Source organism: Petromyzon marinus, chromosome 16 (assembly GCF_048934315.1).
Source record: "Petromyzon marinus isolate PM22_M1 ecotype Great Lakes invasive population chromosome 16, UKy_Petmar_22M1.pri1.0, whole genome shotgun sequence".
NCBI classification, from domain to species: Eukaryota; Metazoa; Chordata; class Hyperoartia; order Petromyzontiformes; family Petromyzontidae; genus Petromyzon; species Petromyzon marinus.
The window spans coordinates 6,635,377-6,659,445 of NC_133682.1; the positions used below are offsets into that span (position 1 = coordinate 6,635,377).

Here is a 24,069-nt window from a genome sequence, read left to right on the forward strand (position 1 = left end):
TTGGGCGCAGAGTGGCAGTCTGGATGGCGTCAGTCTCAAATTTTTCCATGAAAATGTTGGCTACAACCGGAGATACAGTTAGGGAAAAAATATTTGATCCCCTTTTCGATTTTGTACGTTTGCCCACTGACAAAGAAATGATCAGTCTATAATTGTAATGGTAGGTTTATTTGAACAGTGAGAGACAGAATAACAACAACAAAAATCCAGAAAAACGCATGTCAAAAATGTTATAAATTGATTTGCATTTTAATGAGGGAAATAAGTATTTGACCCCCTCTCAATCAGAAAGATTTCTGGCTCCCAGGTGTCTTTTATACAGGTAACGAGCTGAGATTAGGAGCACACTCTTAACGTAAAGGGAGTGCTCCTAATCTCAGCTTGTTACCTGTATAAAAGGCACCTGTCCACAGAAGCAATCAATCAATCAGATTCCAAACTCTCCACCATGGCCAAGACCAAAGAGCTCTCCAAGGATGCCAGGGACAAGATTGTAGACCTACACAAAGCTGGAATGGGCTACAAGACCATTGCCAAGCAGCTTGGTGAGAAGGCGACAACAGTTGGTGCGATTATTCGCAAATGGAACAAACACAAAAGAACTGTCAATCTCCCTCGGCCTGGGGCTCCATGCAAGATCTCACCTCGTGCAGTTGCAATGATCATGAGAACGGTGAGGAATCAGCCCAGAACTACACGGGAGGATCTTGTCAATGATCTCAAGGCAGCTGGGACCATAGTCACCAAGAAAACAATTGGTAACACACTACGCCATGAAGGACTGAAATCCTGCCGCGCCCGCAAGGTCCCCCTGCTCAAGAAAGCACATATACATGCCGGTTTGAAGTTTGCCAATGAAGATCTGAATGATTCAGAGGACAACTGGGTGAAAGTGTTGTGGTCAGATGAGACCAAAATGGAGCTCTTTGGCATCAACTCAACTCGTCGTGTTTCTTAGGAGGAATGCTGCCTATGACCCCAAGAACACCATCCCTACCGTCAAACATGGAGGTAGAAACATTATGCTTTGGGGGTGTTTTTTCTGCTAAGGGGACAGGACAACTTCACTGCATCAAAAGGACGATGGACGGGGTCATGTACCGTCAAATCTTGGGTGAGAACCTCCTTTCCTCAGCCAGGGCATTGAAAATGGGTCGTGGATGGGTATTCCAGCATGACAATGACCAAAAACACACGGCCAAGGCAACAAAGGAGTGGCTCAAGAAGAAGCACATTAAGGTCCTGGAGTGGCTCAGCCAGTCTCCAGACCTTAATCCCATAGAAAATCCGTGGAGGGAGCTGAAGGTTCGAGTTGCCAAACGTCAGCCTCGAAACCTTAATGACTTGGAGATCTGCAAAGAAGAGTGGACAAAATCCCTCCTGAGATGTGTGCAAACCTGGTCGCCAACTACAAGAAACGTCTGACCTCTGTGATTGCCAACAAGGGTTTTGCCACCAAGTACTAAGTCATGTTTTGCAGAGGGGTCAAATACTTATTTCCCTCATTAAAATGCAAATCAATTTATAACATTTTTGACATGCGTTTTTCTGGATTTTTTGTTGTTGTTATTCTGTCTCTCACTGTTCAAATAAACCTACCATTAAAATTATAGACTGATCATTTTTTTGTCAGTGGGCAAACGTACAAAGTCAGCAGGGGATCAACTACTTTTCTCCCTCACTGTAGGGGGGAGCCCATTGGGGTCCCCTCAGTTTGTTTGTAGAAAGTTCCATTCCAAGTGAAGTATGTATTGGTTAAGAAGTGTCTCACCACGGGGGGTACCTCAGTGTTCAGTCCTTGATGAACCAAGTCTTCAATGATTGCGATGGTGTCAGGTACAGGAACTTTGGTGAATAAAAAAACTACATCAAAACTGACAAGCAGTTCGTCTGGGGACAGGGAAATACCCGTGATTGTCAATACCAGGTGAGTAGAATTTCGTACCGCAGAGGTGGTTTTTCCAGTGAAAGGCCGCAGGATTTCACGCAGAAAACGAGCCAGTTTGTAGGTGGGGGAGTTGATAGTAGAGACGATGGGACGAAGGGGTGTATCTACTTTATGTATTTTTGGTAAGCCGTATAATCCTGGTGGCCTGGCAGCAGAAGGTTTCAACGAGAACTGTTTGGTTTGATCAATTAATGCGGTTGAATCAGAAATTATTTTGTTGGTTTGTATGACGAGGCTGTTGGTGGGATCTCTTTTTTTTTGTATAGCTGCCATCGTTGAGTAATTCTTGAATTTTGTTGTTATATCCTATTTTATCCATGATGACAGTGACATTGCCCTTGTCGGCTGAGAGGATGACAATGTCATCCCTCTTTTTTAATTTATATCATTCAAAACGCTCATCTTTGCTGAGGTTGCTAGCTGGCATCTTAGCGTTTTTGAGGGTTGCAGCGATTTTATTGTTTATTATTTTTATTATTTTATTGTTTCCCTTCTACGTGACTTTACCGAAAGAACCAAGAATCTGGATTATTATGTTAAGGCAATGCCCTCTCGCCGTATGAGTGTTGTTAGTCCACTGGGAGGCCTATGCAGAAATATTTTTGAGGGTCCCCCCCCTCCCCCTTCTATTTGACAAATATGCTCGTGAAATGACCGAAGAGATAGAGACAAGAGATACCATTGGAGCGAGATAAGAGAAATGTGCGCTCAAAGCAGGGATGTTGTGAGATTAGAGAAGACATATGCAGACCAAGACAGAGATGTGAAAGCTTCATAGGATTTTTATTTTAGTTTGCTTGCCATGTTCATTAGGATTTGCATTTGAGCTGATACGTGGTGCGCCCATTGGTTTTTGTTTGCAGAATCTGGGGCCTTTGAGCCATTTAGAGTCCTACTATTTTGCTTGGTTTACTTCAGCCTACCACTGCAACTGCCCCCCTGTAGAATTGTAGAGCAAAAATGTTCGATTACATATAAACCAAAAATATTTCACACAAACTGAAGGTCCTGCTTAGCTTAGGTTAGGCTCATTACTCGTCAAAAGAGGTGATCGCTCGTAGGGTAACATTGCGCCACAATTATGAGTACTTGCTTTATTTTTATACCCATCAAAATAAATAGCACGTGGCACGTTGGCTATTTATTTATTTATTACATCGACGCATAGATCCCCAACACGTTCACAAGCTGGAAGAAAACGTTATCGTAGCCTGCGTTCCAGTGCAGTAATTGCATCCACGCCAACGTGCACGTGTAGACCAATAAAGTCGCGGGCGACGTTGTGCTCTTAACGTCCTTACATAATTCTCTACTCAGCCAAGGAAGGAAGCTGCCGTGGCGTAACGGTTAGCGCGCTGGACGTGCAATCCACACATCAGTCTCTCGGTGTTGCACTTAACACAATGGGGCACATTTCCACAATCCGCCCCTGCCTCTGTCCTCCCAGCGGTATAAACGGATTCACCACAGTCGATTGGCAGGTCACGTGCAGTTGGGGTAAAGCGTCGTTACTAATACATCTTCCAAGACATCTGCCCAGTTTGGAAGAGGATGCCAGATTCTCTCTGGTGTGGCTGTCCAGAGCGTCTTCTGGTGGAGACCCTTCCGCCAACGGTAACGTGAAAATGCAAAGTGCAGGGCTGCACATTTATCTTTGTATTACTCAGCAATGCATAAGGCACGAGACTCATCTTCAAGGGTCAGATAAATTGATCGCTTCTCACCCTTTTTGGCTAAGATCAAGTGCAGTGTCCGTTCTTTTCCGTTTAATATCTGATACGTACCACATTGTGGTACCTTACATGAAATAGATGTTTTTTTGGGACAGGGGGATGGAATAGAGACTTACTCCGTCCACTCAGCCTGGACTTGCAGTACTTCTCCGCTTGAGGGGGGAAAACATTAAAAAAATAGTCCAGCATATAGTGTATTTTGGCAATGTTTGAGGAGGGGGGGGGGGGACACGGCTAACTTTGGGAAAACTAACAGATAATCAGAAAAAATCGAACTCCAAGCAAGAGAGATGATAAATCTACTTGCCCTGGTGCCCTGGTGCCTCCTACAGACTCCTCATGGCGCAGGTGGTGGGTGCCTCACACTCACTCCTCCTCGATGTCATCCACCGATGTCACTTGCTTTGGCTACAAGTGTGTGTGTGTCAGTGTGTGTGTCAGTGTGTGTGTCTGTGTGTGTGTCTGTGTGTCAGTGTGTGTGTGTGTCAGTGCGTCGTGGGGAGCGGTAGTGTAGCAGTTAGCACTACGCTGCGTTATGAACCTGGCGACCCGGGTTCGATTCCCGCTCACGGCCAACACCCAGTGACGATTATCTGAACCGGTCCCGGGCCTCCCCTAGGTCGACTCAGCCTCAAATGAGTACCTGGTGCGATGTGTAAATATCGTCACTAGGGAGACAAAGGCGGCCGGGCGTGGTATTGGCCACCCACCCCCTCGTGTGCCGTGCGGGCCTTTATAGGTGCTCGCTAACAGCACTTGCCCCAACAGTCTGTTAAGGTTCTACGGGGATCTTTGTCTTTATGTCAGTGTGTGTAGCGGATTGCGCTACGAACCCGGCGACCCGAGTTCGATTCCCGCTCACAACCAACACCCAGTGACGATTATCTGAACCGGTCCTGGGCCTCCCCTAGGTGGACTCAGCCTCAAATGAGTACCTGGTGCGGTGTGTAGTAAACATCTTCACTGGGGAGACAAAGGCGGCCGGGCGTGGTTGCTGGCCACCCACCACCCTCGTGTGTCATAGGTGCTCGTTAACAACACTTGCCCCGACAGTCTGTTAAGGCTACACGGGGGATCTTTGTCTTTGTGTCAACCACACCCAGCAATTACCCGTGGACTTACCTGCGCCGCAGCTGTTGTTGGGAGGTTTGAACAAAAGGAGTAGATCGGGCCACTGGCGTTGTGTGTTATTAAAAACTAAAAAAGTACAACTCATGGAAATAAATATAATCTGGAAAATGTAAGGACTGAATACAGTATTCATATGTATGTACAACGACCTTCCTAATACCTTATCCCACTCGTCGAGCAAATTTTAAAAAAACACATAGGGCCTTGATATTTGGTTGCACGAATGTATTTAGGGTTTGGTGGACAGGTGTTAGGTCGAGAAAAGCTACTTGGGACGTTTACACTCGCACGTTACAATCAGCTACTGTGAACACTCAGTGCACATGCCACAAGTATTGGCCGTTTGAAGAGAAACATGTTTTGAAAAATGGTAAAAAAAAAGAAATACGTAAACTTTTTCAAATGCAAGGGGCTCGATTGACAAAGGTGATGTAAAAGTAAAAAAAACGTTTTTTTTTAATTGGTGAGTACCTTTGCACCAAAAATCTCGAGTGCCTCCTTCCCCTCGCACCTCCGATTAGCACGGTTGGCTATGTACGGTGCGAAAGAATTTCAGCATACATACACACACACCACATCCATATTCTTGGTTCTTTCGGTAAAGTCACGTAGATATAAAATTCAATAATAAAATACAAATAAAATACAACATTTTATTTTACCTAGATGGAAATTTTATTTTATTCTTTTTATTTTATTTTCTATCTACGTGACTTTACCGAAAGAGCCAAGAATATGAATTCCTGCAGTCACGAAAGTTTTAAGTCAAGATTCACACCACATCCAGCCACGCTGGTGAGTGTTGCGCTGCCATCTAAGGTGTTGTGCTCGTTAACCACCTCGCGGGGTGAGCTGACCCAGAGAAGTTGTGGGGGGGGGGTTCTTTTTTTCTTCTGCGCATTACATCTGACCCTGTCGCCCTCTCCATCTCACCCACCGGTCCATTCACTTGCACGCCAGGCATAGGGTGGCACGTAAAGTTTCGCGAGTAATGTTGTACGTAGACTCCGCGTATCGTGTCCTACGAGTGCTCGGCAAGTGGTCCTCGAGGGCGAAGAAAACACGTGTTAATTGGCTTTGATGTCGATGCACGGACCGGAGAAATGCCGCTGCTCATCCAAGACACGTTACAAAATTAATGTCCATTGCCAATGAATAAGGGATAAGAAGAAGTTGAAGTTTGCGGCGCCGGAATGTTGTTCGGGAGAACGCTGTTGTGTCACACCGCTGTCGAATCCGTCCGGCCTTGCTGCAAGAGAAACGCGGATAACAAGAGGCAATTGCCCCCCCCCAAGCTACCACGGCTTTGACAATAAAGCAACTCCTCTGCTCAGAGTTGCCAACGTAGAGCAACAGGTGTCAGCTGAAATGCGTAATTAAAGACGTGCCCACTCTGGATTGGGTTTGTACCTAAGAAAGCGGCGAGTGGTACGCAATTACGTCGGCTCCAGCGGTGCCCTTTGGGATAAATGCGTAGAAAAAAATCCTGACCACATTTCTCTCGTCCCTTTCTCATTAATCGGACTTCATTGTGAGCGTTTAACTGTAATCAAAGGTCACACGCAGAATGGATTGGACTCGGGGAGGTATTTAATAGACCCAACACTGGATTGGAGTGAATTAGCAACGGCGCAGGCTTTAAAGGAACAGCGTGCCCAGCGGGAACAAGTTAAATTTACGAGGCACAATTTTTGGAAATGAAGAATGTTATCTGTGGTATGTTAATGCTACTTATGCTCCCGTATGTGGTGTATGCACTGTATAGGGTCTCCATGATGATACAACCCGTTGTTACAAAAGTATAATTAGATCGAAATTTGAACTGCATGGTTGAATGGTTCGGGGGTTGTGTGACAGATGAAGTGTTTGCCAACGAAAAAAAACCTCTGTTATGAAAAAAAAAAGCTTTGAGCGATCTTCAACAGCGCAAAACAGCAGAAGTATTGGACACGTTCGCCGCCGAGGTGCTTTCGAACATCTGGGACTTTCTCTGAAACCTCCGTGCGATGTGAGTCACCGGCACCACGGTGGACACGTGGAGGACTGGAGGGCTGAGACTCATAGGATATAATCTTCAGCCTACCACGTGTGTGTGCGTGTAGTTTTATCGACTCGGCTCAAAATTGTTCAACTATAATAATTCATTAATGATCGATTAGATCTCTACGGACACCGTGCATATATACTGTGTCTCAGTGATTATGTTATTTGAGGAACACATCCTGGCAAATCACATACACAATCAAAACCCACGTATCCGTTGCTTTCGTTGCATCTGCATGCATGATCAGACACAAAGGGTTAACGCGCATGTATTCCCCCCCCCCCTTCTCGACAACCTTTTAAGCGGCTGTTGCTGCTCTTCTGTAGTGAATCCCAAACCACAACCCCAGATCGTATTTCTGCAAAGTGCTTTTTTCTTTACAAGGCTGAATCTTGCTCGGGCTGCTAAAAACTTCCCCGAGATGAGATTCGTTTTCTGACACTATCCCCCCCCCTTCTCCAAGATCAACCTCGAAAGATTGCCACCTAAGCCCTTTCATGTCGGGCGAGAGATAGTCAGAGCCGAGGCTGGGCCATCATTTATTGATAAGGCCTGAAAGAAAGAAATGTAATGAAATTATCAATGTTCCTGAATTAATTATGAACATGAACAGCAAATTTGAAATCTCTGGAGTCAGGATCTCATTTCCCAGGCAGTTTTAGGGGGTTTGTGTTTCGGCAGGCGAGCCGCAAGGCCCCACACTCGCTCCCATTTCCACCTTCGCGCGCTCGTGGCTGCAACTTTTTGGCATTCCGTGGCCAAAAATGAAGCGGGACAGACCTCCGCCCGCGAGGACGTCGCCAGGAAAAGCCCGCGAGGAGTTTTCCAACAGCCGCGAACTCGGGACTCGTACGCGACGACCGACTATGATCTTTCGGCTGCGGGAAAGCGAGCGTTAGGACAGCGCAATTAATTAAACCCGCGAAGGTGCTTTTGTTTTTTTTTGGCTTTTATGTTGTTGATGTTGTTAAATTCTTTCCTGTATCTTATCCCTCCTGGCTGAACGACGTTAGTGGCTCCCGGGCGCGCGCGGGAGATCTCTCGCTCTGCTCGCAGGGATCGACGCGGTGCCGGCGACTTGGCTAATCTCTCGCGAGCCCCCCCGACGGGAAGGAACCTCGCGCGGTGTCACCCCGCTCGCTCCCTCGCTCGCTGAGCCCGCGCCGCGTTCGCTGATCTATCGATTCGCTCGTGCCCCAGGCACGCTGCCTCGCCCCGCCAGGCGGACTGCCTTCCTCTCTCAGGTTTCCGGAGGTAAGTGGAGGAATGACCTGACCCTGTGCTTCGTGTTGTCGCTCGTTGCTCTGTGTTAGTGCATAGAGACATACAGTGCGTGCCCGCGCGTGTGTATGTGTATACGTGAAATTGCGCGTGTGTGTTTTTTTTTATTCCCGTTACATTTGGTTCCTCTTATTAAGCTGCTGTGTGACAGGTGTGACTGTTTTTTTTTTGTTGCGGCGTAGCAGCAGAGATTGACACCGGTAGCGTATCGCTGTCCGCACGCTGCTAAAAGTCATTCACTTCTCGTGGCTATGCTGCCTGTGTTCCGCACTTGTCGTGCCGACCACGGTTTGACGCTGCAATCGTCAACTGTGCATTTTCTGTTCTCTGTTTGGACGTTGGAAATGTAGCCACAGACGAGTAGGAATACCAGAACAATTACGAACGTGTCTGTTGGAGAGAAAAAATTGAAAAAAAACCCCAGATTATGTTAACGCGTTTTTTTTTCTTCATTTTATGAATTTGTCCACGAGATTAAAATAATGCCGTGTTAAATATCTTGGGCATAAAAGCTTAATTATAATCATTTGGCATGCATCTATGAGGACCCTGAAATGATGTTCATTACATTCACGGAAGGTGACTCGTGGAGTAATTTGCATCGCGGTAACCTGGTTTGCGCTACATCCTTTTGTGATGCGTTGCTCAGAGCAATTTGCTCGGCGCCTGGGTTTCGTGTTTTTTTTTTCTTTCACAAATGCCCCTAGATGCCCACTTCTTGCTGACAAGAGCTCTGAGCGAATGCGGCTCTCCGGTGACACGTCCGATGTCTCGTAGATGCGCAAATTACAAAGGGCTACAGTAATGAGGAGGCAATATCGTGTGAGCGCCGCTGCATCCCGAAGCCGCGCTGTAATTTTGTAAGGCTTGACTGAGCTTGACCTCTCTCGCCCGCTTGTCATGTTCTTATTTTATTAGGCCGTGGGATAATGTAACGGATATTGAGACGAGTCTGTGCCGCAAATTTAATTTCGGGGGTTCATTAGTTTGTGTTCCTGGGCCCGTTGGACTGTTTATTGTGACGAATTGGTGTCTTGCGCGCTTTGCCTCCGGACTGACGTTTATAAAAGAAAGCAAAGGAAGTTGAGGGGGGGGGGAGGAGGGGGGTGGCGAAGGGGGTGTAGAGGCGGGGAGAGTTAAAAAAAACACCCCCAATCTCAACCCTATGAGACGTGGAAGCCACCAACAGTGTCATCATCCACAATAGAGGTTTTTTTTGTTAGATCGCGTAAATACATGAATGTACCGTCGTTAAACCCGCCACCACCCGACGCAGCCAACTAGCAAAGGTCGTCACTAGTACAGCACGCCGGTGTGTTGGAGAGTCAAGCCACAACACACCGATTAGTGCTGTACTAGTGACGGAATTGTCACGTTCTGTTTACGTGACAACCCTTACTAGTTGGCTGTGTCGGGTGGTGGCGGGTTTAACGACGACACATTTATAGATTTACGTGATCTAACCCAAAAAAAAAACCTCTATTGTGTAGGATATTGGTCGCGAAAGCCTACTGCGTGTTAAAATGTCATCATCATCATCATCATCAGTGTGACTCGATTTGTCCACCGCAGTGTCGCGTCTAAGCGTCCCCCGAGTCGTCGTCATCGTCGTCGGTGGTGGTGGATGCGCCATGCGATGGAATGCGCACTTCCTTGCCATGGCGACGGCATGTGGGAAACTTTCCTCTTGCAGTGGATTGATCATGGCCCAAAAAAGATAAGCGCTCGCGAAAAATAGCACTGTGCATTAGAGACATAGATCTTCGTGCATCTGTACTTTGAGCGAAGAAGACCTGACTTTATCGGGGAGTACGGGACAACAGCATGTTGTAATAATTTCATTATTATTTATTGTAGTCGTGTTTTGCATCTATTTACATCTAATATGTAAACAATATGTATGTTTGTTGAACTTCATTCGCACCGTACGTAGCCAACCGTTCGAACTGGAGGTGCGAGGAAGGACAACACCAATGCAATGGTGACTGACATGTAGATTATATTGATGTTCTAGAAGGGCTAGAACTCTGATATCTGACACACTATTAAAGTCAAGTCTATTATTATAAACAACACATTTCAAAAGCCGATTTTTGTTGTTGTTGTTGTATGGGCCCCCAAAAATCACGCCCTGAAAATCGATTGCTTTCAATAATAAGGACATGGTCAGCCTACATTTCTCCACTTATATAAGTCTCGCGCCAAACACTTACAAACATGCAATCTGCATCGTCAGTAAATCAAGTAATTTGTCTCATCATGTGACACGAAAGCCAAAAATAAAGCGAGCAAAGCCCACTCAGTACCGGCTACCAGCATTGCATACGCGTGAATGTCTGCGTATACCATCATGTGTCCACGTACACACGGTAAAATTGTGTTTTGTAAAGCAACTTTCCCTTGGGGAAGTGAACTATGGTTCTTTGTAGTGATAATAAACTCGCTTCCGCCATAGGAACGTGGAATTTCCACCACTGGCTCAGGGCTGTAAATTAGGAGATCAGAACTGCCTGCCTCAACGCTCATTTGAGAGAGAGAGAGAAATCTAAATATTCTCGACAACATTTAAAGCGATGGCTCCTCACTGTATTTTTTTATGATTATTGTAAAATAAACAAAGATGGTCATACAAACGGTGGGGAGGGGGTCCCCCTATTTTTTACGTTTAAAGGTTCCGCGGATCTATCTTTGTTAGGTGCAATGCTAAAAATAATAAACACTATACAGCTTTTAACTGGGATGCTTGGATTCGCTAATAATCGGGGCGGCGGGGGGGGAATGATAGCGTGTGTACGGAGTGTGAAGGTTTCCCGTCCCGTAAATGTCGTCCCTAATGGCTTGTGCGCTATCACGACGTCGGGCACGGGCGAAGTGGCAACGTTTGCTTTCAGCAGGATCACTTAAAGAGCAGCACTACCATGAGACATTGATGTCATTGGCATATAAGGCAGGAGTGCTGAGTTGAATCCCCAGTGAGCTCAGACGCATGCTGTCAGGGCCGGGATAATGGATCATAAATCCATGCATGCTTCGCCAACAATACGCAGGCGGACGCCGTGTTCACATGCACTTGCCAAAAATACAAAGATCCCCCATCTAGCCTTAACAGACTGCTGGGGCAAGTGTTGTAGGCGAGCACCTACGAAGGCCGGCACGTCGCACTTAGGGGGGGTGTTGTGCTTTCCGTCCCCCGAGCGCTGATTGATGTCTACGCAAAGTACCAGCAACTCATTTGGGGCTGAGTCGACTAAGGGGGGTGCAAGCATGGGATGAGATAATAGTCGCCGATCACACACACGCCCAAACGCTTCCTGGCATTCGTCCGTGTGTGCGGGTCGGTGTGTAGGCCCGTCGAGAGAATAGTTGCGGCCTCGGTACAACATTTGGGTCGCCCAGTGCTTCATTGGTGGCTGGAGGTCCCTCCATTCCTTTCCTGACCCTGGCACCATTCCTTAGCTTTGCGCACCAGGCGAGCATTCGCTACTGTTTGTTGGTGTCAAACTTTCCCGCTGCTTGTGGTGAGCTCGCGTTCGCCCGTTGTGCATTTGTGTCACTACGTGCACTCCTAAAATGAGGTGTAAATAAAATAAATAAATTATCTTGACTTTTTTTTCATGAGCCCGGGACAGTCCCCATCCCACGTTCCCCCCTCGTGTCACGCCTGCCCGTGTGTGTGTATATATATGTGTACGTGTCTGTGTCTTTGTATGTGTGTGAATGTTTTAGTGTGTGTGCATGTTTGTGTGCGTGTGTATGTGTGAATGTTTTAGTGTGTGTGCATGTTTTTGTGCGTGTGTATGTGTGTGAATGTTTTAGTGTGTGTCCATGTTTGTGTGCGTGTGTATGTGTGAATGTTTTAGTGTGTGTGTGTGTTTGTGTGCGTGTGTATGTGGGTGAAAGTTTTAGTGTGTGCGTGTGTATGTGTGTGAATGTTTTAGTGTGTGTACATGTTTGTGTGTGTGTGCATGTTGTGTGTGCATGTGTGTGCGTGTGTGCGTGTGTGCGTGTGTGTGTGCATGTTTGTGTGTGCATGTGTGTGGGTGCGTGTGTGTGTGCGTGTGTGTGTGCATGTGTGTGTGCGCGTGTGTGTGTGTACATGTGTGTGTGTGCATGTGTGTGCGTGTGTGTGTGCATCTGTGTGTGTGCATGTGTGTGCGTGTGCATGTGTGTGTGCATGTGTGTGTGTGTGTGTGTGCGTGTGTTTGTGTGCATGTTTGTGTGTGCATGTGTGTGCGTGCGTGTGTGTGCGTGTGTGCATGCGTGCGTGCGTGCGTGCATGCGTGTGCATGTTTGTGTGTGCATGCGTGTGTGTGCATGTTTGTGTGTGCATGTTTGTGTGTGCATGCGTGTGTGCGTGTGTGTGCGTGTGTGTGCATGTTTGTGTGTGCCAAATGCATTTGGGTATTTATGTGTGTGTGTGCGTGTGCGTGCACATACATCTGTGTGTGCGCGCGTGCATCTGTGTGCGTGTGTGCGTGCGTGCGTGTGCATGTTTGTGTGTGCATGTTTGTGCGTGCCAAATGCATTTGGGCATTTATGTGTGTGTGCGTGCACATGCATATGTGTGTGCGCGCGTGCATCTGTGTGTGTGTGTGCACATGCGTTTGTGGCTGTGTGCACATGCATTTGTGTGTGTGTGTGTGTGGGTCCAGGTGCACGCGCGTGTCTGTGTGCACGCGTGTGCTCGTGCACGTACATCAGTGTGTGCGCGCGCATGCATCGGTGTGTGCGTGCGTGTGTATGGATGTGGCACACCATCAGAGTATCATATTCGCCCTTCTCAAACATCCATCGCAGGCTGGCAGAGTGCAACGAAGCTAAAGGGTGGCTTGATCCTGTTTCCCCTCCATCTCTGGTCGGACCCTCTGCCCTTTCTTTCGCTCGTGTTACCGGCCCCAGATTCCTCCTCCAGGAAACAAAAAACAAACCCTCCCTCATGGAAAGCAGGATTGATCGGCTTGTGTAGACAATGCAGCTTGCGTCCTCCCGCCCTCCCCAGCCTACCCCCCCCCCACCTCCCATCAATATATAGATTCCTTTTGAGAGGTTCATAATGAGACCATTAACTCATATCATGAGGCCCTGAGCTTTGCCAGAAAGACTGATCTCTCTTTAATGGGCATTTGACTGAGTGTAGCTGCAAGACCTGTAGGGCTGCAGGGAAAAATGCGCATTAACGGAATTGAGGATGAATTCCTGCTAACACGAAGAATTTGAGATTGTGCCCAAATCGCTATTAACGCTATTAAGCGGTGCGGGGTGGCAGTCGACGAAATTTTCTGAAAAATGGACAGCGGACCGAGGGAAATGTTGAGACGCTGCCATATCTCTCGCGCCTTGCCTTGCGAGATCAAGGCGTGGAAGGCGGAAGGATATTTAAAAAAAAATCTGTTTTAACCTTCAACCTGGCCACTCTAAAAACGCATGCTGCTATGCACGGCGACACCAGAAATCAATTTTTCTCCTTGTCGGCGCATTTTTAACCTAGCATGCTATCACTGTTCTATATTTTAGCATCAATCAAAGATTTATGGCCATAAAACCAGACAGGCTGTGGTTGCAGAGTCCAAATTGCTTTGAACATGATGTCTTACTGATGTCGACAGAAGTCACGGTTGCTCCAGGAAATGTGCTCAGTATTCTGGAGGATCGGAACAGTTCGTAGGCGGTCTACCCCGGAGATTATTAAATAGGGGACAGGCGGCTGGGTGGCACAGCCTCAGCCACTGGTGGCATCTGTTCCTCTTCCCATAGATTGTGCGGGTGGAGTGGCGACGCGGTGGTTAGCGCACCGCGCTACGAAACCCAGCGGCGCTTTCAATCGATTCCCAATCCATGGGCGACGTTTGTGACGAGCGATATCCGAACTTCTCCTGGACACTCAGGATTTGCGGTGTTGGCTACGTACGGTGCAAAGGAAGTTCAACATAGTCTAACACGTGGGCTTTCGCGGCCAATAATAGGGATGTTTGGGTTCAACATACATACATACATCCCCCCATGCCTTGACCAACCCACACTAACCAGCAAAGGCGAAGTTTGGCTTCTAGATTACGAGGGCTGAGGGCAGAGGTTTATTCCTCACATTATAAATCACGGGTGCATATAATACATTTATTTTTATGTCAATTGTAAACAAGTGAAATAAATTAAATAAGGTGTCCAATTAGGGGAGGGGGGCGTGTTGCCTCCCCGTGCCCCCCCTCAAAACTCCGCCAATGCTGATCAGCAAAGCTAAGTGGTCACGTTGCGAAATAAGCTCAACATGCAAACATTCAAGTAACCCCTTTGGTCGACGTGATATGAAGAGGCCTTTATCCAGCGGTGGATTGTTGAAGTGCTGTGCATTTTCCTTCTCCTTATCGGATGAGGGTTTCATGTGGAGGCACTACTTCAAAAGAGAAACACTGATGGTGCATTCCAGGTTAATTTAAACACGAGTGGATGCCAGCTGCCTTGTGGCCCTTAAGGCGTTTGCTCTGTGAATACGTGCAGTTGAATATTATAAACTAAATTACAGTTTAAATATTATTTTACAAGCATGTTATTGTCATTAAAAAACCCACAATACAGTGGGAATTTCAATATTTATTTTTAAACTGGGGTTTTTCCTGTCATGAGGTAAGGAAGATCTCAAGTGAACTTTCATTTAAGTTAATTGAAGCAGCAACTTCATAACGTAGGTATTTTTTTTAACAGGCTAGTCCAGGTCGTGTGGAGTGCTATCGCGGTGGCTCTGCATGATAACCCTATAGTGCTTCGTGTGATAAACCTGGCAACATTAGTTTGATTCCTGCCCATGGCTAACAGCAGTGGTGAGTGACATCTGAACCGGCCTGAACAACCACTCTTCATCAACCCACAGTAACAAGTGTGGCGACCTAAGTACTTTAACAACCCCAATGATCAACACCATGTGGGATGCCTTCATCCAACCGTCAACTGACATTGTTATTTTCATGTTTTCACCAGGTTAAGAGAATATTATCCTCAATGCCATGTCACGGATCGGTTACCACACGCCACTGGTGTTCAACATGCCCAGGCATTGTGTTTAAAGCACAGAATGCTAACCAAAGACAACTATCCCCTGTTTAGCCCAAATGCTGAGACAGGTGCTATTGGAGAGCACCTATTAAGGCCAAAACAAAGCATAAGAAGGTGGTGTGGTCAGAACAATGCCTGGCCTCCCTTTTTCTCTCCGAAACTGATGTTTACACACCGCACTAGCTACAGTACTCATTGAAGGCTGAGTCAACCTAGGGGAGGCCCAGGACCAATTCGGGTATTCGTCACCGATGTTCGCTGTGAGCGGGAATGGAACTCGGGTCACTGGGTTCATATCACAGTGCCGCTAACCACTGCGCAACTTCTCCCCACAGTAAATCTGACACAATAAAGGTCACCGTATAGCCTGAGCAGACTCTGAGGGCGCGTGCTGTGAGCGACCACCAATGAAGGCCCGCACGGCACACGAGGGGTTGAATAGCCAACACCACTCCCGGTGGCCTCTGTCTCCCCACTGCGGATGTTTTACACACACACACACCAGTTACTCATTTAAGGCTGAGTCAACCTGGGGGAGGCCCAGGACCGACTCGAATATATTCGCGACTGTTACAAGTTTATCTTTTATTTGTATAACTGTTATTGGTATTTCTGATATAAAAAAAACATTTGTATAACTGTTATTGTATACATGTTATTTTTACAACTGTTTTTGGTGTAACTGACACAAGCACATTTGTACAACTGTTATTGGTATAACTGTTATTTGTATAGCTTTAGCTTTTACAGGTACATCCGACACAAACACCTGGACACAGTCTCACATGCAGACGCGTACCCAACACCCCCCCCCCCCCCCAGTGCATTGCATCTTGAAGCCTAACCGGGAGCAGCAGTGTTGTTAAACGCGGACGGCTCTGTTGTCAATGCCTCGCTTTATTCTCCACTTCAAAGCGGGCCTCGCGTAGCGCGCGGTGGTTTCAAGGCGACGGCCTCGAGGGCATTTTTTGTTGTTCCCTCTTTTCACTCCTCTCGGGTTGCGCCTCGCCCTCGCCACGCCACGCGCCGCGCGCTCTCCGTATGCCACGCGCTCCCTGGTTCGGGTGCTTCAACACCCCCCCCCGTACACCCTCCCTCCTCTCCACCCCCTCCTTGCCTCCCAACACCACCACACACACCTCAACCCCATCCAACTCGCACCACGGGGGCAGAGAACACGAGGGGCAGCCACGGATCTGTCGCTGGGCCTTACCCAGCATCTTCTTACGTCCGGAATAAACGTCGAGGATTAACTAAAAGGCGGTCACCGCGTCGCGCGCTTCTGCGGCCCGCCGGTCACGCTCTTCCTTCCGATATTACGAAGCCACAGAAGTCGTCCACTTTTAACTAATTTAGATTGAAAATGTATTTCTTGAGAACTGATTTTTGTGTTTAGTTTGTTGTCCTTCCCCGCACCTCCGCTTATCGCAGTTGGCTACGTCCGGTGCAAAAAAAGTTCAACGTAAATACATGCATTGTTCGAGACATCGCACCTCCTGGCTTTGACATTCCTCGAAGACACTGGTGGAACCATAAGCCGAATCATCATCAACTCCTTCATGAATGTGTCACTCAGAGACACTAATAGTAGGAGGCACTCTATTTATTATAGCCATCACTGTCACAGGGAATAACTACACTCTGGTCAGGACAGTTAACAGGCTGCCTGACCAACGATGCCGAGGAGGTGAAGACGGTGACGAAGGCTCCTGTAGCACGACGAGTTCCACTCCAAACAACAGCCGTGAACCTTGCTCGTGGTCTCCCTTGTATCCACCCAGAGTGGCCTCGCTCCGCCCTCGGCCACGCCCCCCTTCCAGGACCTACGCGAAGGTTCTCGGCTCTACTCCACGTGCCCCCTTTATCACCTTTGTCCCACTTCCCTCTCTCCGGCTTATCGCATGACCCGCTGGAAGACAGGGCTGCTACAACAACAGATCCTCTTCTCTGCCAGCAACCAGCGCTATGCACCATAGTGACCCATTCCATGTCACTACATCACCCCCCCCCCCCCCCACCCGTGAAAATAAAACAACCGTCCCGGCTGACCTCCATACCCCGCATAGCGGGACAACACAACAACAACAATAATTAACCTCAATCACCTCAACCGGGCCCTGCCATGGCCGGTGCAATTTAGGGGACGTGCCCAAGGGCACCTGGGGGCATTGCAGCCATGCCTTGTCCCCGATGGGTTCCATGGGTTTCCGGATACACGGAGTCCCACAAGCTTCTTATTGGCAGCTTGCCGTTTGGTCGAATTAATCCCGTGCTTTCGCCAGTCGCTTGAGGGTAAGGAGCATGGTCGTGGGCACAACGGCCCTCTTTTTGCCCGGATCCAAGTGTAACTGAGCCTCCATGGGGGGATCACATTCCCTTCCGTACATGAGGAGAAAGGGGGAGAACCCAGTTGAGGCGTGAAGGGCCATTCTGTACGCGGCGAGAACACCCAGAACGTGCAAATCCCAATCGGCCTCGTTGACCTGTTGGCACAGCATGGACGTGAGAGTCCTGTGCAAGCGCTCTACCATCCTGTCAGTCTGGGGATGGTAGGGCGACGTCCAGATCTTTTTACTGCCCAGGGAGTCGCATACCTCCTTTAAAAATTTTGAAGAAAAGTTTCGACCTTGGTCTGTAAGGAGACATTCCGAGGCTCCCTTATCTAAAACTTAGCCGTGCACAAATGCATCCGTGATGAACACGGCCGACTGAGAAGGCAAAGGACATGCCACCAGCCACTGGGACAGGTACTCCACCCCTACGAGCAAAAATCTGTTTCCCCTCAGGGTAGCGGGAAACGGGCCGAGGATGTCGAGAGCAACGAGCTCGTTAAGATGGGATACCTCGATGGACTGCAACGGTGGCCGGGTCTGCCTCAGTGGGGGCTTTCGGCGAGCACACTGAACACAACCCTTAAGCATGTTGTGGACATCCTCTGACATTCCGGCCCAAAAGAAATTGCACTTCAGGGTTGATAAGGTTTTCCTAACCCCAAGGTGCATCTACCTCTCATGGACAGCCCGCGTCACTCTACCCCGCAGAGCAGTTGGCACAACGATTCAGTAACGCTGCACCTCCTCATCCCACCTCATCAGCAACCCATCATGGAGGACCACGAGGGACATACCCGCTGGTCCCTGTCTGCCACCCTTCACTCCGACACGACACCGCAATTTCAACAGCGAGGTGTACTCCACTTGGAGGCGTCCCCATTCCGCGTTCGTGAGACCAATCGTGTTATCGTAGAAATCAGCTGATGCGGGTGGTAAAACGTCAACCGACACCATGACAGTGTCCGGAAATCCTGCAACCACAGGTTTACAACGGCCGGCACCAAACAAACACGCACATTGGCCCTTTGGCGGCAAATGCAACAGTGCGTCAACATTACAGTGGCGTGTACCTTTTCTGTAGGTGACCGTGGAGCGGTTTTGCGATTGTTGCAAACCTGGGCACAAAGCGGCTGTAATAAGACGCGAACCTGACAAAATTGCGAACTTCACCCACCAACGTGGGGGTTGGCCATGTGCGCACGCACGCAGTTTTGTCGGGGTCCGTGGCTATCCCGGACTCGCCGACGATGTGACCCAAGTAGCAAATCGATGTCTGCAGGAGATGACACTTCTGTGGTTTGAACTTAAGAATGGCCGCCCTCACTTTGACAAACACCGATCGCAACCGCCGCAGGTGCTCCAAGAAAGTGCGTCCGAAGACGATCACGTCGTGCAAATAAATAAGGCACGAGCCCCATTTGAGGCCTGCTAAAACCAGCTCCATAAGTTGCTGGAACGTGGCCGGAGCCGAGTGGAATCCCATCGGGAGACAATTAAACTGGAACAGACCCTGAGGTGTTCGGAACGCACTTTTTGGTTTAGAGCTCCTATCCAGAGGCAACTGTGCACCTGACAGGGCGTCCAATGAATTGTCCATTCGCAGGAGCGGGTACGCATCTGCCACGGAGACTTTATTAAACTTTCGGAAATGTACGCAAAACTGCAGACTCCCATCGTGTTTCTTAACAAGAACAATGGGAGCTCCCCACAGGCTGGTGGAAGGGGAGATGATATCGGCGGTCAACATCTCGTCGACCACCAGGCGAACATGGTCCTTCTCCTTGGGACACTGCCTGACCAACGACGCCGTGGAGGCGGAGACGGTGACGAAAACTCCTGTAGCACGACGAGTTCCACTCCAAACAACAGCCGCAAACCTTGCTCTGGGTCCCCCTTTTATACACCCAGCGTGGCCTCACTCCGCTCTCGGCCACGTCCCCCTTCAAGGACCTACTCGAAGGTTCTCGGCTCTACCCCACATGCCCCCTCTGTCACCTTTGTCCCACCTCCCTCTCTCCGGCTTATCACATGACCTGCTGGCAGACATGGCTGCTACAACAGCAGATCCCCTTTTTGCCAGCAAACAGTGCTACGCGCCATAGTGACCCATTCCATGTCACTACAAATGGAAAATTAAAGATAAACCATAGTAGTGCGACTGTGGCCACGCAAACCAAGCTATGGACCGTATAGCAAACCACTGTGATCTGTGCTCTACTGAAGCCCTCTCTTGGCTAGCTGACCTCGACATTAGGATATAGCTTCCAAACGCATTGCCATGCACTAGAATAGAAACTCACATATTGTGCGATGATACGATTGGTTAAACGTGGCGACCACTCCAGCCACCATCCGATTGCCTTCGTTGAGAGATAGAGATGTAGCGATATGAGAGAAATGTGACCAAAAATATAGAGCTGTAATGCGATGGCAGAAGAAAGAGATACAGAGATGAGAGAGTAATGTTTAAAAATGAGATCCGTTGACAGCAACCAGGGATGTTGTGAGATGAGAGAAGAGGGCCACAGACTAGATAGAGAGGGCAGGTGCATTCACTTTCCCTCTTAATGTCCCTTTTATTTTTATTAGAAGTTGAACTTGAGTTGACATTTGGTGCATCCCTAATATTTTTACACGAATCCTGAGCACACCCCCCCCCCCCCCCTTGAGTGTATTGGGGCCCTAAACTTTTGCTCGGATTATTTCGGCCCAGTGCCATCGATGCAGGCAGGAAACAACCAACCAGCGGCGGAGTGAATTCACGTCACGACTTTTCCACAAAGGCATTTAGATCAGTGCCTGTGATCCAAGGCTCATCTAACCCACAGCGCCCCCTACTCAGCCAATAACTTGGGATCCAGCAGCAAAGCTGTGCGTTCGTACTTGTGCCTCTACGATTGTGTCTGCTGTGCCGCGTGAGTGCAACCTAAGCACACAGCCGTGAGCTGTTTGCTCAGGAACCCAACACACAAGTGGCTGCTCAGGTGGAACGTGCGACTTCAGGGCGTGCGGGAACACGCGCCTTTGCTCACAAATAATCGGCACGGACGTTGCGACGGAGCCATTTGTTTTGTCAGCTCCGAGTAATTCCTATCACCTTGGGCACTAAATCTTGCATTTACTTCACTCGATAACATCCTCCGCGGTAATCAAAAATAACAATCCTCAAATTTTGCACCCAAAACAGGCTATAGTTTTAAGCAGGCGAGGTCGTCGAATTATTTCTTACATCAGCTGCAGCCTTGGTTAATCCACTACTGGATTAATGTTTCCCCAGGCCGCTGTCAACATGCAGGATCTTGCGATGTAACAATCCACCCAGCAGCGAACTGATCTCGTCGATCCATCTCCTCGATGCATAAACTCTCATCGCCCCTTGTGGCGTGAGATGCGAGGGGTCTGGCTGCGTAACTTAATGAAAAAAAGTATTGTAAAGCCTTTTGTCAATCCACTGCTGGATTTATGGCCTCTCCAAGTCTTCTCGGCCATGGGGGAGGAGCTGTTTGACCATACTTCACTACGCTAAATGTATGCGTGTTCTGAAAGGGACCACCCAAGATTAGGAATCCAACTCAGGTAACCAGGTCCATAGCGCAGTGCCAATTATTGCGTAGCCACTCTCACATTGTACCTGTATCATAGCATATATAAAAAGACAAATATTCCCAGTACAGCCTTAACGGACTGTTGGGGCAAGTGCCGTTAGCGATACAACTATGAAAAGCCGGTATGGCACAGGAGGGAAAGGGTGGCCAGCGCGAAGCCCGGCCGCCTTTTCGGGTGATTGAGGACGTTTCGTCGGAAAAGCTTAGACTCTACAATGACATCATCATACGACTTGATCTCATCTCTGTAGTTGAACAGGGGCCAGGGCCATCGAATTGCTGTGGTAGGTGACTGCCGACAAAATATCAGCTTTGCAGGAGGTAAACGGCGTTGGATTCTATCCAGGGCGGATGAACCAGTGCATCTGTTACACCGGGCATTGCTACGTCGGTAAATGTCAGGACATAATTTCAGCCAGAAAAGTCCGGAACGCTGTTCCAGGAATTATTTTGGCATGCCACATCCATCTTCCCCTTATTTTGTCCTCATATGATTATCGGAATATAAGGTCCAATAATAGAAGATTATTATGGATGGGCATACCTTGCACGAATAATGCCTTGCTCCAAACCCGCCTATCAGCATTTCCAGAAAACATCGACATAGAAATTCATTCCAGCGTATTGCAGTGTAAGAAGTAAAACGTTGTTAGATGGAGCATCAACTCCAGACCCTGTCTCCTCACCCCCACGGACATTAACGATCTCGTGGCATTCGTCAGGCAAAACCACACAGCGTCAAGCGCGGTGTCACGGATAAACATCCCCCTAGAGCTCGCTACGACGTCTTTCCGGGATGGAATTCCCACTGCATGGATAATTCATTTAAAACAAAAAAAATCTGTCCCACGTGAGGATTGGATATCTCTGCAAATGAGATGTAGAAATCTCGGCGGACGAACGCTGCGCGAAACACGCGCTTGATGATAAAGGCATCGTCGCGAGCTGACGACGACGACGATTATCTAGGTACGCCGTGTGTCTTCTGGGAGCTTTAGGTTAATATCAAGCCGCGTGGGGGGGGGGCAGGTAGAAACGGTAAAAAAGACATTGTCCTTCTGGTCCGCAAATTGCCCCTGAGCAGAAGATTCTGCAGCCATTCCCATTTTATATATATTTATTCTCTCTCTCTCTCTCTGACTTGCTTTCATCTTCCTTTGTGCGTGACGCCTGCTGTGTAGGAGGGGATTTGCACTGAAATGGAGCCAAGCAGCCAACCGCAGCCAATCATTGCCAATCATTGTCCGTACAGCGCACCGATGCCGCAATTACTGTGTGCGTGGGTAACTGAGAGCTTTGACTGATGTGCCATAGCGGGCAGACCTCTCCATCTCCCCCTCTTTCTCTCTCTCTCTCTGCAGTGCTGTTTTCTCTTCACTTTTTGTTACGAAGAAAAAAAATACACGCGTGAAAAGTTGCCTTGTGGTTTCGTAATCGGAAGCATAAGTCCATACTGAGTGAGTGTGTGTGCTTGGAGTGGTGGTGCAGTGGTTTGTGCACTGCGCTACGAACCTGGCGATCCGAGTTCGATTCCCGCTCACGGCGAAGACCGGTGACGATTGATCTGAACCGGCCCTGGGCCTCCCCTAGGTCGATTCAGCCTCAAATGAGTATCGTCACTAGGGAGACAAAGGCGGCCGGGCGTGGTGTTGACCACTCACCTCCTCGTGTGCCGTGCCGACCTTCATAGGTGCTCGCTAACAGCGCTTGCCCCAACAGTCTGTTAAGGCTATACGGGGGATCTTTGTCTTTGTGTGTGTATGGGGGGGGGGTAGCAATGGCTACACAATGCTTTATGAACCCAGTGATGTGGCTTTAACTTTTGGCCATGGATAATACCGGCAAAGCAAAAATGTCTGTGACGAGTGGTGTCTCTACTTTAACCCATTCTTAAATTTACGTTTTTAATAATTGCCGTGTTGTTGTGGTGTGTAAAGTGCTCTGAGACACCCTGATGCTTGGGGAATAATGTCATCAAAAACAAATTATCATTATGATCTAGGCCTGTCCTGAGTCTCCCCTAGGTCAACTTCGCTACAACACGAGCCTCTCATGTTGTATGCAAACATCAGCACTTGGGGAGACAAAGGTGGCCGAGTCATTGTCCCCCTCCCCTCTCCCCCCATTCAATTGCAACAATGCATGTCGATTCGTGAAGCAATTCTTAGAATTAAACAAAAAAAATAGACAGTGTTGACGATGTAAAAAAAATCTCCAATACGTAATCGTGGCACTGGTGAAAACAGTTAACCAAAGGCAAATGATATCTGAACCTGTCCTGGGCCTCCCCTAGATCAACTCAGCCGTAAATTAGTACCTTCGTCTGGCGTGTGAACATTAATAATGGGGAGACAGAGGCAGCTGGGTATGGTGCTGATCATACGAGAACTCCCTTATGTGCCGTGCCGGCCTTAATAGGTGCTCGCTAACAGCCCTTGCCCCAGCATCAGCTCAAGGGGGGTCATTGTGCACGTGTGTGGCCTAATGGTGAGTTTTGGAGCCTGTAGCCATCCGACGATTCTCGGCTGGAGGACTGGGCAAAGTGGTGTCAGCTGGTTTCACCGCAGTTTAATGCCAAAATAGATTGTGTGGAACACATAAACAAATATAAATGAATAGTCTTGATTTGAAGCTTTCGTGACTGCAGGAATCCATACTCTTTTGTTCTTTCGGTGAAGTCACGTAGGTATAAAATAAAAATAAAATAAATCACGACGTTTCGGGCGCAACACAAGCGTCCGTCATCAGGTGGCGGACGATTGTGCTGCGCCCGAAACGTCGTGATATATTTTATTTTTTATTTTATACCTACATGACTTTACCCAAAGAACCAAAGAATATTAATAAATAGGCCAAGTTGTTTTGGGCAATAGCCATTGCCCATTTGTCCAAAACATTCCTGTCCTCATTACCACGCACATCCTCATGGCCCTCGCGACTGCGTGGA

The 24,069-nt window shown here is 48.3% G+C and overlaps 2 long non-coding RNA genes and 1 other non-coding gene across 3 annotated transcripts in view; all 3 read left to right on the forward strand.

The window, feature by feature from the left end:
• LOC116942925 (uncharacterized) overlaps positions 1–24,069 on the forward strand; it is a 143,434-nt gene that overhangs the window by 52,952 nt on the left and 66,413 nt on the right. The window lies entirely within an intron of this gene.
• LOC116943058 (U2 spliceosomal RNA) lies at positions 3,661–3,849 on the forward strand. Its single transcript, XR_004402873.2, has one exon. It is a non-coding gene; the product is annotated as a U2 spliceosomal RNA (small nuclear RNA).
• Positions 5,536–24,069, forward strand: part of LOC142924741 (uncharacterized) — a 46,762-nt gene continuing 28,228 nt past the window's right edge. Inside the window, exon 1 of the long non-coding RNA XR_012941817.1 lies at positions 5,536–8,110. This is a non-coding gene — a long non-coding RNA (uncharacterized LOC142924741). The remainder of the gene's footprint in view (positions 8,111–24,069) is intronic.